This window comes from Vicia villosa, linkage group LG5 (genome assembly GCF_029867415.1).
Source record: "Vicia villosa cultivar HV-30 ecotype Madison, WI linkage group LG5, Vvil1.0, whole genome shotgun sequence".
NCBI lineage: Eukaryota > Viridiplantae > Streptophyta > Magnoliopsida > Fabales > Fabaceae > Vicia > Vicia villosa.
Window position 1 is genome coordinate 5,948,149 of NC_081184.1, and position 19,894 is coordinate 5,968,042.

Below are 19,894 nucleotides of genomic sequence, written 5' to 3' on the forward strand. Positions count from 1 at the left end.
ACATGTTCGACATAATTAAATAAAATTAAATGTACTTTTAGTTTGATTTTATTTTGATTATTTTAGAGAGTATACTTTTATTTGAGAAATTTTGTTTGAATCTGAAAACCAAATTTGAATTGGTCATTCACTTTCCTTCCGACTTTACCTCTCCTTCACACGTTGGAGATTGATTTTGGCTTCAAAGACTTTTTCTTTTTCTCTCCATCATTCATCAATTTCATAACCAAAACATAATAACAACAAACCACAATTCTCTACAATAACCTGCTTTCATCCATCACTCCAACAACAATACAAACACCTTCAATAAACCATAAACAACCATGTTCATCATCAATTAAGCATCTCTTGAGTTGAGGTTAGTTGTATTACTAATAGAATGTTCATGGTAAAAATTAAGTTCATTTTTTTAATAGTGACAGTTTAGCTTAGAGGTTTGATTTAAATCTTTATTTAAGTAAATTGTTGTTTTATCAAAATTAGTTTTAAAATACAAAAAGAGAGATTTCTTCTTTAATTTTTTTAAGGTATTATTCTTGTGCATGCTTGTGTGGTTTATCACGTTGTTTTAATGCTTAATCCTTTGTTTGTATTGTTATTTACTTGGACAATATCGGTTGTTAAGAAAAATAAAAGCATGTGCTCAATAAAATCGATCTTTTAAGATAAGTCTCAAAAGCTCAATCCAATATCGAATATCTTTTTTAGATATTCATCTTCCTAAATAAAACACTTAATAAAGCGAATCCGGATTCGCCTTACAGTTTCAAAAACAAAACTTTTGGAGAAAAAGATGTTTTGGATTTAGATTCTTTCGCTTATCAAGTATTCATATATTATTGTAGTACTCCTTGTTTGGACATTAGTCTCCACATAAAAACAACCTCAACTCATCAAACTTACTTTTTCGACCTTGCGCTTGAATATTTTTCGCGCCGCAACAGTTATATTAAGTATTTCTCTTATCGGAATTCGTTGAATGCAAGATTAGTACTATCATTTATATCAAAACAAATTTACATTATTGGAATTCGTTCAAAGCAAGATTAATATTAACATTACTTCGTGGCTAAATTCTAATTTCAGTTGTACGTCGTTAGAAACTTGGTAAGCCCATTTTTCCTTAATCATTTTTATTTAAGCAAGTTTCATTAAAGAGAACAAAAGTGATAGATTTTAATTGAATCTATAGATACAAACTATAGTATATTATAATATTATAAAGTAATCAAGAACAATTATAACGATGTACCTTTTAGAATTGAGAGACTGTCAAAGAATGAGTATGAGAGGATTACTACCCTCATTGCCGTTTAGAGTTTTTACAGTATGTTAATCGTCTAATGGGGCAACGCTTAAATAGCTAGACGGTTGAGGGCAGAGACCTCTCATTGGACTTAACTGAATGGTCCAATCCATCACGGTCCATTCAGGCACAAAGCCCAATCAAACAACCCATCAATAATTAGTGTTTAATAACATTTGACCATAATATAATTAATTAATAATTAATTATTTCAATCCATATTTGATTAATTAAATAATTAATCTAACAATCTCCCACTTGGATGACAATAATTAATTATTAAAAATATTGATTCTAATATTAGAATACCAATAATGGTCAAACACTAATCAATCCAAAGAAAAGTAAATTTCAACACTGCAGAAATTGTATCCGATTGGGAAGACAAATCATACAAGTTAAAACTCACAACTTAAATCAACAACGATGAATTTAGAGTAACATATTTAAGTTAAGAGTAATATGTTATAAACAATGGCCCAAGCATATGAAAATGCTATTAATAAACTCCCACTAACCCAAAATATCATAAGACTTACTCATGTGTATAAGTCTTGGGAAGTGATTATACTAATGAGTTTTAAATTATAGGTCATAGAATATCCACATAGGTCTACGAATAGTAATTACATATAGGAATATCCTATTACAAGAGTAATTACATTTAATCATAAGTACCTTCATAATACAATATCATACTCGATAGGAGTATGAATATTTACTTGTACTTTCATATTATGACCAGACAAGAGTGGACTATTGAAGATAGAATAACACAATATTATTGCATGCTAAGGAATTATTGTGTCTTTTCAATATCGACCCAAACATTCAATTATGATGTTTCCTGAGATTAAGAGAATAATATATATCTCAGTATACTAGAATAAGACTTCTTAGAGTTATTGTACATTTTGAAGTCTTTTTAGAATATGTCATATTTTATATTGCATAAAAGAATATATGACAATATGAAAATAATAATCTATTTCTTTTTCTTTTGGATTATATTATTTTGTGTACACATGCACTCCCACTGATCCAATATAAAACAATGGATATACATTTATCAGAGTCCACTAATATTAAATACTCTGATTATTCAATGGGATACTAATTTTATTTTTAGTGCAAAACTATACAGAGAAGTGGTTGTATAATATATCATCACTAGAGTTTTACAAACTCAACCACATATTTTGCACATAAACAGAATATATCATTATAGATATAATTTCACATGAAACAATATGATGGTCATATAAAAGGTTTACCATCATTTGAGTGACGTCAAATCCATATAATTTTAAATATAGGATTATATACAACATATTAATAATTCTCTCAAAACTCAGATGCTACAAATATAACTACACACATTTGTGAAACATAATATGTTATACGCAGTGGAAAAATGAGACTTTAATTCAATTAATATTTTGAGGATACAACACAAGTAGTCGTAAATTTCTTTCAATAACACAAGACTACACTATCCTCAATATAAGTCTCCATAAAATAATATTATGTTAAATAAATAATATTTATTTCTCATTTCTATACAATTGACATGTTAAATTCTCCCACTTGATAGAGGATAATATTTGAATTATTAAATAAATTTTTTTTAAAAAAAAACTATAAACAAATATTCAACTATTTTCTCTATCACATAATTATCATGTCAAGTAATATCACACCGATAGGGTGTGTCAATCACTTACATAACAATGTACAAATATTATATTACCAAAATTCTAATACCGATAAGGTACTCGAACCATATATTATTGATATATCAAATTATAAGTACATTTATCAATTAACAATATAATATATTAACAATAACATACAGATAGGGTACGACTATCATCAATATAATATTAAATATAATTAAAATATTGTATTTATTTTACTAAGCAAGATTTGCATAATAAATGACAAAATTATATTAATCGTATGTGTCTGTGCAATCGTCGTTTGAAGCATACTTCGTATTACACCTCAACTCAACATTCCTGTTACTTTTCTCACCATGCAAACTCCAAACTGTATAACTTCTATCAGTTCCAAACCGTAGTAAATGCGATGCCAATTGTTTCCCGTCAACCTTATCCCCATAACAGCAAACCAAGCAAGGACACGTCATTCGAATCGGGTCTTCGGAGTGCGCAACCGTAAACTTAACGAATTCCCATACCCCTTTCTTGTACTCTTTCGACAACCGGTTTGAATTCATCCATGTCTTATCCATGTCTTAATTAAGCTAAACAAATGCTTCTTGGTTTCTCTATCAGGTACTAAGGAATTCTGTCAAGATAATAAATAGCTATCATCATTATGTCTTGATCAGAATACCTAATGAGATCCTATAAAGTGTGAATAATAGAATGTTATGCAACTATAGTACAAAAATATAATACTGTGAATAAGCAACACTTATTTCAGCCTACCCCCGATTTCTTAAAGAAGACATCACCTTATTTCAAGGTAATATAAGTCCACAAACCAAAAAACTGATTGAGAGACACTAAATTGAAATTAAATAGAACCATAAACAATAAACTATAAGCAGAAAACAACAAACTATAAGCAAGAAGAAAGGGCTAGTAACCTGAGTTGGACTTGATGTGGGAGACGGGTAGGTTTGAATCCGCGTTGTACAAGTAGAAACCAGAGGCTTCAAAGTAACTGTAAAATTAAACACACACACGATGCAGTTAAATACACCACTACTAACACAATATCAAAAAACCCCAATCTAGATTGAACATATTAAAGTTAGTTTCTATACTGCAAAATTCATCATAATACAAGTAATTTGAGAAAGAAATTTACCTCGGATGTTACCGAACTCAAGAAAACGCCAAACGTCGAACTAGGCCGGGAAACGATCAAAATTTCACTCTACACAAGTTACCCCTATAGCAAATTCACAAAGTTAGTAACCACTAAGACAAAATTGATTGAAAGATTCTAAAAGAACCTACATCCTAATAGACACATGAAATTCAGTCCTTCAAATTCTAATTTAAACATATAGAAAAGAAAATGTAAAAAAAAAACTCAAATATACTTTGAAGATGCAATCGGGTATTCCTCCAATTGAAAATCATATGGATTAATTCAATAGGTCGATACTTGATCTTGAAAACATAAAAATCAAGCTAGATAATGAACATTACATCATGAACTCTTACTGATCATGTTATTAACTAGTTCCTATGTAATCAATATGATAGAAAATTTAAGGATCTTAGGAGTGAAAATAGCCTTGAGTATTTAAATGAAGAGTTCAATGAATATTGTAAAATAAATTGCTTATCCAGAACAATGCAGAGAGTAGAAAATCCTAAAAAGGAAAAGAAGGTCCTTCTTATATGGCATGAATATAACTCTACATGGTTATAATAAGTCTATATTTTCATGTTTTAAATTTTTTGAAAGTACATGATAAATGATCATATAATACTTCAATCACACTTGATTTATTTTAAAAAACATCTAAAAGTGTCCTTCATGCTAACAGGAGAAGGATATTGAGGAAATAAAACAGCGACTGCTAGATGGCTATGAGAACAACTTTTGGACTTGTAGTGTTTCTAAGCTTGGTTATTCTGGAACAGCAATAATTTCAAGGGTGTGTTCACTATGTTCATACTCATTCTTTATACTTAGTTAAACTTTTGCTACATAGTGTTAAATTCATTAATACAGAAAACCCATTCATTAAAACCTAACACAAAACCCTAAAACTACAACAGACCCATTCATTAATACAGAAAATTCTTATTCAAGAATGAAAAAGTTGAAACATGAATTTCGCTAACCTTCACAAAGAGAAACTGGAATATAGAACGGCGGCGGCGGCGAGAAGACGTTGAGTGGTGGTCGGTGTTGTGGAGGTTGGCGGCGGCGAGCAGACGTGTGGTGGTCGGCTCTGTGGAGGTTGGCGTTGTAGCGTTTGTTAACAGTGAGAACAGTACTGAGGGAAAGAAGAACGATGAAGAATAATGAAAGACAAACGCGTCTGTTTTAATTTGTTTTAAAAAATTTAATTTTAAAATGAGCTACGCCAGCGCTTTTCAAAAGCGCTTTCATAGGTTCCCTATACTAGCGTTTTTTCCCTAAAAGCGCTTTCGTACCCTATACCTATACCAGCGTTTTTAGAAGCGCTTTCATATCTACCCCTATATCAGCGCTTTTATAAAGCGCTTTCGTAAGGTGCCCTATATCAGCGCTTTTAGAAAGCGCTTTTGTAGACATACCCTATACCAGCGCTTTTTTAGTGTTTTTTTATTATGTTTTTAGCGAAGCCTATACCAGCGCTTTTTCCTAAAAGCGCTTTCGTAGGGGTGCTGCTAAAAGACAAATTTGGCATAGTGAATTCAAGAATATAAAGTAGTTGGTGTCTGAATCAACAAAATTAAGGATAAAATAAATTTAAAATGTAATACTTTATTAAAATAATTCAAAAAAGTGTTACTATGAAAATAAGTTTTACACCAAATATTTTAGACTTCTCAATTTAATTAACATAGAAAATTTCCATAAATTTCACAAATAAATCTTCAATCCAGAAATTAAGAATATAATATTAAAAAAATAAAATATTCGTATTAATTATGGAAAAACTACTCTGGCCATAAGTAAAATCATAATTTCTTTCTATAAATAAAATAAAATATCAAATCAACTTATTATAAAATCAAAACTAATCGATATCTATGATAACACATACTATCAATGTCATAATAAATCTCTATAAAATATTTGACACAACTTTGAGATTGTAATATTAAAATATAATTTAAATTGTATATGATTCTATTATCAAGCCAAAACAATTTCAGAAAAGAATGGTTTTCCATTATAGAAATTTTGTTATTTTAATTTAATGTCAAATAATTGCACATATGTCGCACTTATATACCACTAATTCAAAACTTTATTTCAGATCTTCTCTTGGTGCCAAAATTCCAAATATCATACCAAAATGACCTTGTATTTAACAATAATAAATTTGATCAAAATAAATAAATAAATAAAATGGAACACGCTCTCTTACGCACGAGAATCTGTAAATGGGCATTACATAGTTTCCTGAATCTTCCTTACCCATTTTTATTTTCAAAGAAAGTTAGGTCAAATTGATCAATATGCATCCTTATTTAATAGAATTAATATATATCTTTTGGACACAAATCAATATACATAAAAGGTCTGTCATAACACACATGAGACATAACATGATTATAGAACGACCATCTATCATATTTTGACGGGAAATTGAACACTAGCTATAAAATCATCATATTTCACATGAACCCTAATTTAAAATTTAATCGATATACGTACTTTATTCCCCAAATTTTATCAATTTTATAATACATACTATATTTGAGGATTTAATTCACAACAAACTAATGATTTCTAAAATCATCAACAATTTATAATAAGCACACATGAAAGCGTAATTGAATAAAATAAATATGATTTATACAATTATCAATAACTATAAAATGTATCTATAAGGCTCTGATACCAATTGATAGATTTTAATTGAATCTATGGATACAAATTATAGTATATTATAATATTATAAAGTAATCAAGAATAATTAGAACGGTGTACCTTTTAGAATTGAGAGACCGTCAAAGAGAATGAGTATGAGAGGATTACTACCCTCATTGCCGTTTAGAGTTTTCACAGTATGTTAATCGTCTAATGGGGAAACGGTTAAATAACTAAACAGTTGAGGGCAGAGACCTCTCATTGGGCTTAACTGAATGGTCCAACCCATCACGGTCCATCCAGACACAAAGCCCAATCAAACAATCCATCAATAATTAGTGTTTAATAACATTTGACCATAATATAATTAATTAATAATTAATTATTTCAATCCATATTTGATTAATTAAATAATTAATCTAACAAAAAGTTCATGGAACGAGATTACAAAAGACACGGGCAAAGCCACGGAAGGAAAACTACCCACCAATTGAAACCTAACTTTAGTAATACAAAGGGTTTTTGTCAAACTCATAAAAGTTACAATTCGTATGGGGAATATTCCCAATAAAAGACTACCTCCATAAGAGTGCTTCCTTATCACTATAAAACTCTTTGAGCTTTTTTTTTTGCATACATATATATTTACATTAATGTTTTTCTATTTTCATAATCATGAAAAAAGAATAGTTTTTAAAACAATCAACTCCATTTCTACCTTAAACACTACTAAGTTCCGAGGAAAGTTATGAGAATATGAGCGAGATTGAAACACATCCATTTGTTGATGTGTGGTGATACTTATTGTATGAAATGCCATAGTTATTTAAAAGAAGATGCGAATGATGAGAAAAGATATCAAAATTTGAAGGAAAAAAATACCTAAGATCAGATCTTGATTTTCTATTCTCATCATCTTTTAAATAACTAGGACATTCCATGAAATAACGATCTGTGCACATTACATATTTTTCCGACATCAACAAATGGACGTGTTCTCTATCTCGCTCATTATTTCTGTAACTTTCATCGGATCTTAGTTGTGTTTCCGATAGAAATGAAGTTTGACCGTTATAAAAACTATTCATTTTTTTAATGTTTTTGAAAATAGAAACTCATCAATATAAATATAAATATATATATATATATATATATATATATATATATATATATATATATATATATATATATATATATATATATATATATATATATATATATATATATATATATATATACGGAAAAAAATGACAAAGAGTTTTATAGTGATAGGAAATATGCTTAAGAAAAAATGGGATTATCGCCACGGAGCAATATTAAATGATACTAATCTTGCATCAACAAATTTCAATAATGTAAGTTTTGATACTAATCTTGCATTGAATGAATTCGAACAATGTAAATTTGTTTTGATATAAATGATATGTACTAATCTTGCATTCAAGGAATTCCAATACAAGAAATGTTGAATAGTGAATAGATTTCCGTGAAAAATAGTGATTGTGTAAAAAGGTTTTTCAATAAAAAGAATGTTGAAAGTTTGACCAATCTATTAAAAAACATGTGTGGTTTCGCGACATTCGTGATGCCAATCTTTCGCTACATAGACCGGATCTCTTCCAATAATGTAAATTTGTTCTACCCTTATCGCCAATTCTAATTATTTTTTAAATAATAACGATCACCCTGACTTTTGTCTTGTTGATTCCTGCAATGGATTGATCTGTTTGGTTCATCTTGATTTTACTTACACCCGTGAGGAGTATTGGTTCCGATTATAGAATCCATGCACTAGAAAAACAACTCAAATTTTGGTTGTGATGATTCCATCGGCACTTTTAAATATACGAGAGGTGAAAGTTTTTTATCGTTAGTGACAGTGTTTGGAGAAAAATTGAAAAATTCCCCATTGTTCCTTTAGCTTTTCTGTTAAGTTGTTTTCACATCTTATGGGTAATATGTGTGATGGTATGTTTTTAAATATCACTCTTAACTGGTTGGCTATTAACAAGTACATCCATAAGGACCTCCACGAAGATTGGGATTAGGCTTGTCTTAGGAAGGAATTTACTTTTGAGGACATTGTTATTGTTTCGCTTGATCTGGGGACAGAGACATACAATTGGTATCTATTGCCTAAGGGTTCCGATGAGTTGCCGCTTGTAGAGCCGACCATTAGTGTGTTGGGGGAATGCTTTTTTTTTCTTATTTTCACCGGTATTGTCATAAGGAAAATGAAGAAATTTGGAGTTGAAGAGTCTTGGATTCAATTTCTTAAAATTAGTTATCACGTTCTTCAATTATACTATGACATTAGTTACAATTGTCCTCAATTATTGACATTGTTTCTTTCTTAGGAGGGTGATTCACTGATATTGTGCAGTACTGCTAGTGATGGAGATGAATAGGGAGCAATTATTTATAATTGGAAAGATAATAGCGTGCAGGCAATATCCTTATACGATGATAATGCTAGTAAATTATCCGAAAGAACAAATGAAGTATTAGAGATATAGATAAATATAGATTAGGTGTTCCAAATCCTCTTGATCCAAATACTGAAGCACGCATCACTAAGAGTGCATTCTGTATCGACATTTTTATCTCCATTTTTTGTTCAACTCAGGTTTGACAAATTTCTTGGTTGCAAATATTTTGTCATTGGAAGATTATGAGAGAGTTCACTTTGTATTGAAAGTGTCTCCATATTGTAAATATATTGTAAAAAAGATAATCTTAGATCTTTTTGTGAACCATTTCAAAGATCTCAAATTATTTGTGAAAAGTGTTTTTTCGAAGTTGGAAATGCAAGTGTTGCTGCTACAAAACAGTTGCTACCAATTGGAAGTAATATGAAGCTCCCATTTTTACTATATTTTGGAACAATGTCAATTGCATTATTAATTATGGATGCTTACTACCAGTTTTCTCTTATTGTGAATGCTTACTACCAGTTTTCTCTTATTGTGAAGATTGAAGACTAGTTTGAGTTCTTTGATCTACTCTTTTGTTGCCCTGATTTATACTTTTTGCATTTGGTTGATTTCTGATTGACTAGTTGGTTTTTGATGTGCTATTTCATCTCGAGCACAACATTGGTATTGTTGCTTCATTCTCAAACCATCAACCATGCTACTTAATCGTTTTCTAGTTGAATTGTTAGTCCTTTGACGTGCTATGTAATGCCTCAGTTTTTAAATTATTTTATTTTATTTGAGTTTAAAGTGCTTATATTATTTATTTGAGTGCTCTTACTATTTTTGTGGTATTCTTTGAGGTTGGGTAGAATTTTATTTAAAATAATTAGTATTTTTAGTTAATTAAAAATAATAGAAATAATGAGAGATTATGTTTTGGGAGAAAAATAGAGCTTTTAGTAACTTTGAGGAAAAGGGTGGAATTTGTGAGAATTAAGGGGAGTTGGTAAATTAATAAAAGATGTTAGGATTTTATTTAAATAGATAGAGGAATTAGAGTTAGTGGGAGGTTTTGGAGAAAACATTGTAGCAAAGTCAGAAAGAGCTCTAGAAAAGTAAAAAGTAAGAGAAAAGAGAGATTCCATAGTTGTAGATTTAAGGTTTACTATAATTTGAGGTAAGAGGGAATTATTTATCTATGGGTGTATTGTGCATAAAGGATAGAGAGGGATCCTTACCTTCTTCCTTGTTCCTTTTTCTTTTTCTCCATTGATGAGGTTTTGGACCTTGAGATGGTTGTGCAAATCTCTATAGATCATTCACTAGTAAAAAAAGATCAATATAATTTTAAAATTTACACCCAATATACTAAAAACGGGTGTAAATTAAAAATGCGGTGGCAATTTTGTAAATAACATGTCATTTTAAACATTATCAGGTGATAATATACACCCTATTTTCTAAAAACGGGTTTAAATTAAAAAAATTATCATAATCAAAGTTCAATTACTCCTTTTAAACAAAAAAACGAGTGTAAATTTATATAAAAAAAATTTTGTTTAAATTTATAATTCAAAATATATAACCTATATAACATATTAATAAATAAATTAATGAATAAATATTAATGGGTCTAAATTTATTAAGTAAATAAAATAGTTTAAACATTATACAAAAACTCTTTAGTAAGTGAAACATTATCTTTAAACATAATTCTTTAAATTTATTAACATAATAAAATACTTTCTCATTTTCTATTCAACTCTTTCATGAAACTCATTTTCAACTCTTACAGAAAACCCATTTTTCAATCTAACTCTGTTCCACTCATGCATTTCGCGCTGCTTCAGAAAACCCATCTCTCGATTCACCTTTCCTTATCCCCCTTTCAATCCTTCTCCTCGACAGTTTCTGCTTCTTTTTTACCTATTCTCATTCTCTACTCCAAAGCTTCGATCTCTTGTTCTCTGCCTCTGCTCCGAAACTTGTTCGATTTCACATTCCTTCACCCACTTTTTCAGCAGTCATTCACCAAGGTGTAATAGCTGACGAAGGTGAACCCTAATCCCCTATTTCATTCTCAGCATAATGTATTCCTCTTCTAAGTGTTTCTGTTGGTTCTAATCGGAACCCTAACTTTTTCGGTATTCAATGGGTATAGATGAAGTTGAGCTTGATATGGATGAGAGAGAGGATGGAGAAGAATTGGAAGAGGGAGGTGGAGATATCGACAAGGATGGTGAGGATGAAGAAGAAGGTATGAATTTAGATTGTTCCGAATTTTTGTATATTCGCTGTTTACCATGTGGCTGGAGGTAAGTTTTTAGAATACTGGGGATTTCAAATTAGGGTTTCCTATGTGGCATTGTTTGATATTGGTATGAACTAGTGTTAAGTGCTAGAAAGGAAAACAAATTTGGAATAATATTTTTCCGACTTTGTCGTGTTTTTGGGAAAATACTCAGATGAACTGAGGTTAGGCTGTTTGGTAGTTTCGTATGGAAATTGTGATGCTTATTTTCGAGTTATGTTTTAGTTAGTTCAAATGATGACGGTGTAACTTTTCTTTTCCATGTTTCCATTGATTAAGATATTTCATTTTGTTTTATTTTCCGATGGGCGAGATTAAGATGGAAGACATATCGCTACCGACGCAAGGAAGGGATCCACGCAACCGCCAGAGTTTGGTGTTGACCAGGTACACCATGTGTTTTCTTCATTTTTTATAATAGTTTTGTGCTTCATAACTGAGTGTGGGTTTTTGGTTGGAGCAGGAGCTTGTGAAGAAGGAATGCTAGTCTCTGAATAAATGCGGTGTTAGGTGTTGGGGAGTCTTGGAAAAGTAATGCTCTTAATCACAGCGTTGTGCCTGCTGCAAGTCATGGAGTTCAGAATGGGTACAGTGATGAATATATACTCAATTTTTCTCTTTTAATATTTTGATGCAAAAGAATAATTGATTAACTCTCATACTATTATTATGCAGGTTCTGAAGTCTACTTATATGACAAGTCTACTTATATGACATAGATTAGGAACTCACCTTATGTTACAAGGTGAGTTAAAATGTTACGAAGAATTGCCTCTGCTGACCGTGTCGTTTCCTTCGTCGCCTTGTTCACCGCTGCTCGTAATCCTTCCGATGCCGCTGATTGCGACGAGTTCCTCGACCATTTCCTTCATTTCCTCCTTGTTGCTATGGCGGCGGCTGATAAGACTGTTAGATTCAGAGCCTGCCAGATTTTCTCAGAGGTAACGGATTGATCTAAGTTCAACTTAATCATTTTTTGTGTTATTTTAGTGTGTTAGGTTTTACATTTGAACATTTAATTTCTGCAACTAATGTGTCATTGAATTGTTGAGTTTGAAAGAAATATTACGGTTATAACTTATGAACATTTAATTTCCTCGATTATTTTGGTTCTGATTTTGTAGATAATATTGCGGTTACCAGATGATGCAGAAGTGAGCAATGACCTATGGGACGAGGTGATAGAGGGCATGAAGGTTAGGGTACGAGACAAGATCTATTTGGTGCGTACGAGACAAGATCTATTTGGTGCGTACTTTTGCGGTTAGGGCACTTTCACGTTTCGTGAATGACTCTTCTAATGTTGACATTCTTGATTTGTTCCTTGAGATGCTTCCTTTGGAGCAAAATGCGGTGAGTGTCCTAATTTGATCAATCAATTTTGTTTCCTTTTTAATTTCCCCCATGCCTGTGCTATTTTCTGTGTATTGTAATATTGTACTTATGGTTATTGCTTCTGTCTCTGTCTGAACTTTTCGTCATTTCACTATAAAATTCTATAGGACAACGGATTAAGCTCTTCTGTCTTGTTATTTTCCTACTCTGAAACAACTTCATCTCCTCACCATGTGCACCTTTCTAGAGATCCGTTATGCAGCCTTCCAGTGGCCCTTTCTGTGGCTTACTAGCAACCATCGTCATATTGGACATAATTGTCCCTTTAAAGGAATCACTTGTATTTGTTTTAATTGCTTAGATGAGTAATTTGAAGTTTTGGTGGCTAAAGCTTATTTACTTTATTCTAGTAGGTATGAATATTGATAGTAATGTTATAATTATGTTTGTCTCTATATTAAAATTCAGCTTTCATGATTCTTTTACTTGTAAGTATTCAAATGCTATCTATCCTTTTGTTTTGAAACTATTACTATTTTGAACTTTCAAAAATTTATGTGATCATATTAGATTAAAATAAATAAAATATATTGTTATAGAGGCATGAGATGAAATTATGATAATGTTTGACATTTGAAAGCTCTGTTTAGGTGCTATGAGATCGACTGGAGATCAAGGATTATAACTGTGAAGGAATCATATGTAGTTTTGGATAAACCTGCTGGCACTTCAGTATGTAATCAGTCTTACACTATGTACTCAGAAATAGTTATTAATCTCGTATAGGATTCTTATAGAATTGTTTTTAAATTTTAGATAGTAAACAACAACAGTCGTAAGTCCTGTCATTTTCATATCCAATGGACATGTTCTACATTGCATGAGTAATTAATTGTCATCTGAATTCAGCTTATTGGTTATTATGATGATGGGTTCTAACAGAAATTCAAGCCAGTAGGAATTAGATTTTGAAGAAAATGATGTTCAGTGCTTCTTGTCAAGTTAGATTAGGTTGGTCAGCTGTAATATATTTTAGGAGATAGCATGAAACATGAGAAGAAAATAAACCAAAGTTGTACACCCAGGCTTCCTTAATTATCACCTAACTGAGAAGAGGAATTCTTCGCGCTATGAAGATATAGAGCACCTTTTCTTATCTTCTCTGTTTCGAAACGGATTTGCATGCGGCATGTGGCTGGATTGGTGCGACATTTCTCTTTAAGTTTAGTTATACACATTAAAAAAACTAAGAAATCTTGAGTCATGAATACTAATTATAAAATTACTGAAACAACTAATAAATATTTTGTAATGCATGAGTGAAAGTTGCAAGTGGGTTGAAATGTTTGAAGATGTTAGAGCTGTCGTCTTTTGCGTTTCCCTAAGTGACTACGATCAGTTAACTCTTGCCCCAGACATCAACGGCAACGGAACACTTCTCCAAAACAAGATGATACAAAGCAAGGAGCTTTTCGAAACAATAGTGAGACACCCTTTTCAAAGGCACCCCTTTAATACTAGTTCTTTGCTTGTGAAGACTCACAATGTAAGTTTCCTGCTTTTAGTCTTTTTGCTCTGATAATGATTTAGGTTATTAGCTTAAAAGTAATTTGTAACATGTTCTTCTGAGTTCTGAGCACTTAGACTTGGTTATAGACTTATAGTTGATCTCATGTTTATAGCTTAAGAAAGGTAGAGACTAGAGAAGATACTTAGTTTTGATTATTTTTAGCTGTATTCCTGCGGCTAGAGAAGGTGGGTTATATGCTTTGATTATTTTTAGTTGATCTCATGTATGTATGGTTCTTTCTGTTTGGACTTTTCTGTTGCGTTAGTCCGGTAGCTGAAATTAGGAAGTGGATGGTTTTGAGGAGGATGTTATTTAGTTAGACAGTTTAGTAGTTAATTGTTACTGTCAATTGAGAATGGCTTAGCGAAACTCATGTTGAATTGTTTAGTGTGCATGCTTGGTTTATGCATTGATTGAATTGGCTTTTGGAATGAAGTATATGGTTGTTTGTGTAGCTGGCATGAATGGTGGCAGGTTTGTGATGGTGGCATAGTTGCTTGGAGTTGGCTATTGAGCATTAGTTGTTGAGGCTTGGAGGTATGAGGTGTTTTTGTGTTAATTGGAGGTATGAGGTATTGAGCATAGTCGCGATATATGAACCTGTTGGTTATTATTGTGTATGGTTTGTGATATGTTTTGGTTCCATGCCTTTTAACTCATGCAAAATAGGCTGGTTTTTGGTGTTTGAATATGCAGGTTAGCAGGAAGATTCTGGTAAAAAAGTGATAGATGTTTTTCATCATTTTACCAAAAATTAATCTTTTGTCTTTTATTTTCATTCTGGCACACCTAATGAAAAGCATATATATATATATATATATATATATATATATATATATATATATATATATATATATATATATAAGATAATGTGAATTATCATTGTTTCCTTTAACTAAATGTTTCTTATATATTTGTCAAAAAAAAAAATGTTTCTTATATTTATTGTATGTTTTATTCTTTATCATCTAACACTGATTTTTTTGTTGTTGTATTTTATAGTGTCTTTTTTTTGCAGAAGATAATTTTCATCTCCTTCCTGCATTTAATGATTTAAAACGTCTTGATGTGAGTTATGGATATGTTATTGGTTATACAAATGCATTTCTAATGGAATTTCTGAAAAAGACTCCAAAACTTGAAGCACTTGAGATTCCTAATGTATGTTTATATATCTTGTTTCAATGCTTGCATTTGCCGTGTTTTTTAAGGTAGGTTAGAAGAAGTACTATTTTTGTTCATTGACTTGTTTATTGGTATTTATTCAGGGATTTGATCCAATCATTTGCATGGAAGGTGGAGAGTGGATATTGAATTCAGTGCCTTATTGTTTCAAAACTTGTCTCAATTTATTTTCCTTTGCTAATTTTGATGGAGATGAAGCTGAAATTCAATTCCTGAAGTTTATATTAGAAAATGCCCCAATTTTAAAAAACACTCATATATATGGTTCTGACAGTCTATTAGCTGATTTGAAGAAGAAGACTGCTGATGTTTGCAACAGAATGGAGTCTATGGGTCTAGAAAATTGGAACATAGCGTGAAATCATGAAAGAATGGGTGTAACTTTTGGTTTTTTGTGTGACTGCTATAGTTTTCGGTTGTTTTGACCTAGGAAGGTATTCCTTGTACCTAACTAATACCTTTTCCTATTATTTTGTAGTTCTGTTAGATTATTTTAGTTATTTTGTTCATTTGTTTTTTAGAGATGCTTTTATTTATATAAATATATTTGTTTTTTTTAATAAGAGAATATCTTTTGTCTTTTATTTTCATTCTGGCACACCTAATATGTTGGTCAATCTTTCAGGGTTGTTGCTACTGCAGTTACTTACATAAGGCGTGTTTACACAAGGTATCTCTGGTGCTTCGATTCCGGCCCAAGGGCTTTTGGGCTTCAGGTGTTTTCTCTTACTGTCTTCCAAGGTTCTAAGGAGGAGATCATCAATTCAATATCTGCAGCAGGATTCCAGTTCATCTGTTCCGATTTCTGTGAAACCAAACATGAATTTTCATGTTCGATTCTTTAGAAGCCACGAGTATCCGCGACATCAGCAACAGCAGCAACAGTATGGTTCTCTTCTTGCATTTCCTGTGTTCGAAAGAGGAAGTGGAACATATCTAGGTGTCATTGAGTTTGTTATCGCCAATCAAAACCTCATCAATTATCGTCCACAACTCGATCATCTCTCCAATGCTCTCGAGGTTTGTAGTTTCTCAATTAATTGCATTAGTACTAGTTTAATAATATTACCGTAATTTAAAACATGTGATTGATGGATCTATCTATCTTTGGTGCAGGCTGTTGATTTTAGAAGTAGCCACAACATGAATATTCCACCAGCAGTAAAGGTAAGGAAGCATTCCATCATTCATCAAATCAATACTAGATTCAATTCTTGACCTAATTGTTTTACATATGATAATGAATAATTAGATTTTTGAGGAGTTGTACGAAGCAGCGGTGAATGAGATCGTAGAGGTGTTGGCGTCTGTATGCAAGACTCGCAATTTGCCACTAGCGCTAACATGGGCTCCTTGCATACAACAACAAGGAGGAAAAGGTACTACCGGTGGTGGTGGATGCAGTGTTTCGATTACAGTTCCAACGGATCAGATGAACAATAATAATCGTATGATGATGAGTTGCATATCGACTGTTGATTCAGCTTGTTATGTTGGTGACATGGAGATGTTAAGATTTCAAGATCAAATGCAAATGGTTGAAGAGGATAAAAACATAGAAATGTTGCCAAAACAAAAATAAAAGAAGAAGAAAACTTATATATGAAGAAAGTGTTATGACTTAGTTAAAATATGATTTTTATGTGTATGATTTTAGAGTACTTGAAATATTATGACTGCACATGATTTTGTATACTTTTTGCCTAATATTAAAAATATTTTGACTTAGTTAAAATATGATTTTTATGTGTATGATTTTATAGTATTTGCAATATTATGACTAAAAATGAAATATAACTAAATGGTGTATATGAAATAGGGTGTAAATAGTTTTAAATATAATATAATTGTTCATTCATAAATGGCGTATTTACACCCAATTTTTATTAAAATAGTGTAATTAAGAACGTATTTACACCCGATTTTTATTAAAACAGGGTGTAATTAAAACGTAATTACGCTCAATTACACCCGATTTTTATTAAAACAGAGTGTAATTAAAACGTAATTATGCTCAATTACACCCGATTTTTATTAAAATAGGGTGTAATTAAAACGTAATTACGCTCAATTACACCCGATTTTTATTAAAACAGAGTGTAATTAAAAACGTAATTACGCCTAATTACACCCGATTTTTATTAAAACAGGGTGTAATTAAAAACGTAATTACGCCCAATTACACCTGATTTGTAGAACGTATTTACACCCGATATTTTTAAAATAAGGAGTAATTACGAACGTATTTACACCTGTTTTAAACGGGTATAAAACGGGTGTAAATGCGTTAGACATTTCTCACCCTGTGGATATACATGTTAGGTGCCAAATTGTGTTTATATTTAGTTTAATTAATGGCACCTTTCGACCGTTTTTATCGGATATTCGTACAATTCCCTGAAGTTTTAGATAATTATTTATAGTTTATAATATTAAGCTTTCATTTTATGTTAATATGTGTTTTAGTTATGATTTTGTAGGTTTTAGCCAATTTTGGGGAAGTTTGGAGCTTGTTTTGAGCTTTGCAAGAGAGTGCCTGGCAGAAGTTAGCGCGCGTCGCGCGGAGATGTGGGCGCGTCGCGCCCTGGGCAAGATATTTTGGAGCTTCAAAGCAGAGAGTTGCGCGCGTCACGCGCATGGGCGGTTTAAATTTCTTTAGTGTAATGGCGCGAAGCGCGCTGGAGGGCGCGACGCGCCCTGGACAGAAAATGGTTTTACTATATAAAGAGTAATTCTGATTTTTGGAAAAAACACATTACATTCTTAAGAGCTCAAAAACCCTAATCACTGTAGCAAACTAAGAATTGAAGATTGGAAGCTTTGATTGTCGATTAATCGCCTTTGATGCTTGTTGATCTTCATCCTTTACTTCTTGAGCAAGCTACCATTCTCATGGATAGCTAAATCTCTTTTGTATCAAGATAAGATGTAATCTTCCTAGCCTTTTGTAGGTTTTTCTTGTGAATATATGTGTATGAACAAGTGATGATCAATATAGATGGTTTAGTTTGTTTATTAAAGCTTTTTCTTTGGTATAAGTGTTTGAGACATCAATATTTGTATCTAGATCTAACTTTATCATCCATCAAACTATAAATTGCAGACATGGATTTAGCGTTTGATGTTTACTTAGTATCGGTTTTAAAACGTTATTTGTATTCTTTAAAGGATGGAGAAATTGTCGGTTAAACAATACGGTAAATCTAACTATATCATTGCGGACACGGATGATATAGGCGTCGATACGTAATTATGTTGATCGGTACCATGTTCATATACGTATATTTATAAGGAGACATACAAATTTAGGTCGATAAAATCAAATCTTGATACATTTTCTTTAACTTAGAACTTTCATTACTTTACTCTTTGCTACTAAAAGTGTTGAATGATCTTTTGCAAACCCAAATTTAAAGTAACATTAACTCAAGACAAAATAGGCTATAGAACGGCGGTGATATCGCAATAATCCCTGTGGATACGATAATAACGAAAAGTACACCACAATACTCTTTCAACAATACACCCGATTTTTATTAAAAATAATGGGTGTAAATTTAATAAAAAACGGGTGTAAATTAATATTTTTGCACTAGTGATTGTGTTATAATACTATTTTTATATTGTGTTGATTACTGAAAATTTCGTGTGAATTGATGTGTGAAATTCTGATTTTTGATGTTCATAAGAATGTATGATGTTTTTGATAAATTATGATTATGGTTCATGATAAACTCCTATTATAAATGTCAAATTTATGTCTTTTATTGTAATTAAATGTTAAATCTATGTGTAATTAAAATCACATTTCTACTGCGATGACAGGCATCACCCTTGGTGACGGTCAGACCGTCGTCGCATTGGGGAAGAACACCCTTTGGAATGAGCTGACGGGCGTCAGCCAGCTGACAGTCCGACCGTCAACGTGTTGCGAAGGGCGCTTCTCGCCCCAACTGTAAGCAATTGACGGGCAATCGAAAGAGGGAGGTGACGGGTAGGGTGACGAATGTCAGCCCTGTGAGGGGTTGGCCGTCAGCCTTGGGTTGACCGATTATGGGTCGTTGACTTGATTTTTCGAGTAAATTATGTTTTCGATGTTTATTTGTTGTTGTTTTGATGAGTTTGATGAGTTGAGTCAATATGTTTAGAGTTGTGTGAATAAAGTGGGTGATTTTGAGTTATCTGATTTATTCAGAGTTGAATTGATGACTAGTTGAGTTGAGGTTAGAGTATGCCCCGTGACTCTTAATTCC

General features: G+C 31.7%; 1 long non-coding RNA gene across 1 annotated transcript; it reads left to right on the top strand.

Moving 5' to 3' along the window:
- The first annotated feature begins 96 nt into the window (after positions 1 to 96).
- Positions 97 to 15,131, top strand: LOC131601235 (uncharacterized). The gene is made up of 7 exons (XR_009283597.1): positions 97 to 4,949; positions 9,181 to 11,938; positions 12,015 to 12,137; positions 12,227 to 12,492; positions 12,676 to 12,904; positions 13,537 to 14,369; positions 14,931 to 15,131. It is a non-coding gene; the product is annotated as an uncharacterized LOC131601235 (long non-coding RNA).
- Positions 15,132 to 19,894: the final 4,763 nt, after the last annotated feature.